The following is a 3,733-nucleotide window of genomic DNA, read 5'->3' as shown; positions in this document are numbered from 1 at the left end:
TTACATGGAAATCGTCGTCTTGAATTATTTTTATGTAAATTTACAAACTTGTCATTCAGACACTTTAGCTGTCTACGTACCATATTTAAGAAAACCAATAAAACCCCAAAGAATTCAAACTACAATGTAGTCGCATATATTCAGTCTTTCAAGAAACTTTAGCATAGAAATGGGGACCTGAGAACAAAAAATAGCGTGACGATCATGTGAATAAAGTAATGTCGGGAAACCACTTTAGTTAGGGTGTGGACCAAGTTAACGATCCTTTGACGACGTCAGCAAGCTGCAGATAATTTAAGCATAGATTATTCATGTTGAAGGGTAAAATTCTAATATAATATATGAAGTTATGTGTATTGATTTCTTGAGTCAACTTCCAATATTTTAAAATGGTTGAAACTAGCATGATGATTTCGTCACACACACACACAAAAAAACAGAAACGTAATTCGATTTTACTTTTTCTTCTCAATAGTCTCTCTTTTTTTTTCTTAAGGATTTTTTGTTTCAAGCCCATGGCCGCACACTAGGCTATCTGCGCTGTGCCCATTACAGGGATTAAATTTCGAATTATTGCATTATAAGTCTTCAAGCTTACCCGTGAATTAGCGCGGGGACTTATTTTTACGAAATTAAGTGTTATTAGTGTCACAGTTCTTTTATAGTGAAAACAAAAGCATATGTATGATGAAATAGCGTAAGAGGGGGAGGATTTAACGGAAATAAGTTGTAAATTTTTATGATAATGAAAGCAAAAGTTTATGTTTGAAATCGGTAATGTCAAAGTGTATGTTAATAATTATTTAATTCTCTACATTTTGGTGCACTTGTACTTTTTTCTAATTAAATCAGTATTGATATTGTACAAGAGTATGTGTGCTGGTGATTAACACGAGTTATAAAAAATGGGAACTAAAAACCGACGCAATCTTAACATTTCGGCCCCCTAGTGGCACAGCGGTATGTCTGCGGACTTAGAACGCTAGAATCCGGGTTTCGATACCCGTGGTGGGCAGAGCGCAGATAGCCCATTGTGTAGCTTTGTGCTTAATTACAAACAAACTTAACATTTTGTATTTCTTTTTCTTCATAATTCACCTTAAATGCTGGATATAATTTTAGTAATAATTACAATTCATTTACTTAACCTAGTTCACACCATAACTGTAGCTGCTCATATAAGTTGATGATGTGAATAGCACCTAGACCATTACTATGTCTGTCTATCCTAGCCGGCCTGATAAGCTCTGGTATTGGACAATAGGCCACGTCGGCACTAGATAAGGCAGATGTAATGTGGTTAACAGTTATATTCTTCTTTGCTTTCACTCATAAGTTCTTAGCATTAAAATTCTGTAATTTTTTACATTTTAATGTTTACATTTTTACATTTTAATGTTTTACATTTGTAAATTTCATATAATTACTTCAAAATATTTTATTCAATTCTCAGAGAAGTACAAGAAAACTAGTCTGGAGTTGGAACTTTGATTAAAATGTAATGTAGCCAATTGAAATGTTTCTAATACAGAAGATGAAATGAGGATACCAGTTCAAGTATAGTAACAGTAAAGGAAAACTTATTTTAAGATATATATATATATATATATGTTACACGGCAAGAAAAGATATAGTCATGTATAGTAGTGGCTGTTTTCTGGGACTCCATATGAGATATGTAAACATCGTCTATACCAGCGGCTCTGGAAGAATAAACATATCAGATCTGTTTCAAATAAACTAGTAGAGGGGTAAAAAGACACATCCCAGACGTTCCACTGGCCACTTAGAAGTCACGCGTCACAAGGTTCTTGTTCGTCAGCGCAGGACACCAGGTGCGCGCGCGCACTGTGCTAAGGAATGTGATAAACGCCACCAGCGACTGTTCTCATGCCAGGGTGCCTAGGAACCCCCCAAAATAAACAGGTCTCATTAATCGTATTTAGTGAGAATTAATAGAAGTTTCACGTCGAGGCTGTGACTGGCAGCTCCCCCTATTGGACTCTATCCGTTTTCATATTGTAAATACTTTATTTATCGAGGCATAGGACATCAGAGAATAATATTTTTTCTAAAGATTTTTGTTTGTTAGTTTAAGCCGGCTCACCAATTGTAGAACACCTGTAACACTTGTAGAACACCTGCGAAGGGAACGTGTCACATAAACTGAACATCTTCTCACTCAGCGTGTCTTCTATTAAGAAGAAAGGAAAATACTACCAGTAACATTTAAATACAACATTACAGAGCGCGGGAGGGAGAAGACTCTCCAGTTGTTAACAACTTATTACTAATCGATTTTTAGAGCGCGCGTGTTTTGTTTCGTTGTGAGGGAACAATGGTGTATACTTATTGAACTTTTGTATCTGTAAATGATACTTACGTGTATAGACTTTTACGTACATCTATTAAAGTTTGGTACATATATTTGCAATGTTTTACACTGATTTTAGATGAGTGGAAAAAAAGCAAGGTTGAGATGAATGCATTTTAATTATCAGGAACACAACGTTTTTAACAGCCCCCTCACGAGTCAGTGGGGAACATTTTTGTTGAAAAAAAAACTACCCAATACGGTTTTTCTTAATTTGAACTGAAATTTTTTGGACATTAATATTGGCTAAAAGGAAGGCATTTCCCGCACTTTTTAGCGTTGAGGCTGCAAAAAAGTGATGAGAAGTGGTAAGGTGACTGAAATCCGTCAGCGCATCACTAGCTTAACAGCTAGCACAAGAAGCATGGAAGTCTTCAAATGACAAGCAGAGGTATTCAGGAACTGTTTAGAACCAGCTTGGTAGATATTGTGCAGGAAGTCGAGTACATTATTATGCCTGTAGCTGCTTTCAAAGTGTTCCTGTCTGCTCATCCTACTGCTGACTATCGTGATGCTTCGACCTTCCCTACCGAATTGTAGGTGAAATCATTCGTATCTCAATTGAAAGCTAAACATAAAATGGTGATAGCAGAAGCATAAAAGGTTGGGAATTGCTTAATTAATGATGCTGAGAATGTGGCTTTATTGATATATACTAAATTTACTCCCAGCGGGTAGACCTTAGTAGTAGCTACTATGGAGACTTGACGATGCTGCATTTCACTTAAATATTTATCAATTAACAAATGAAAACTTGTCTCGAAAAGATACGTCTGACACTTCTCTTTGGGAATTTTCGGATTGAACTTACTTTTAATATTCAACAAGTTATAATGTAAAGGGGCATCCTGAGGGGCGTGTTAATAAAGCTTTAGCTATATTTGTGAAGCAAATCGTGATTCGTTTACTTGAATGATTTTCTTGCTACTCATCAGTAATGGGTAAATAACAATAAATGAAATGTTTATGTTTGGAACATGAATTGTCGCTCTTCAATAATTTAATGTTACTTACAACTTCATGGATTCTTGATACAACCAATGAAGTTTTTTCTTTGAATGTTGGAGTTGGCCTGGCATGGCCAAGTGGTTAGGGCGTTCGAATCCCCATTCCAACAAACATGCTTGCCCTTTAAGCCGTGAGCATTAAAATGTGAAGGTCAATCCAACTAATCATTTGTAAAAAAGTAGCCCAAGAGTTGACGGTGGGTAGTGATGACTAGCTGCCTTCGCTCTAATCTTTCGCTCTAAATGAGGGACAGCTAGCGCTGATAGCTCGTGTAGCTTTGCGCGAAATTCGAAACAAACCAGTTGAGAGTTATTATGTGAAATGAACAAAATGTAGTGGACTACATTCAAC

This window comes from Limulus polyphemus, unplaced genomic scaffold (genome assembly GCF_000517525.1).
Source record: "Limulus polyphemus unplaced genomic scaffold, Limulus_polyphemus-2.1.2 Scaffold384, whole genome shotgun sequence".
Classification (NCBI taxonomy): domain Eukaryota; kingdom Metazoa; phylum Arthropoda; class Merostomata; order Xiphosura; family Limulidae; genus Limulus; species Limulus polyphemus.
This window is presented reverse-complemented; position numbering follows the sequence as displayed.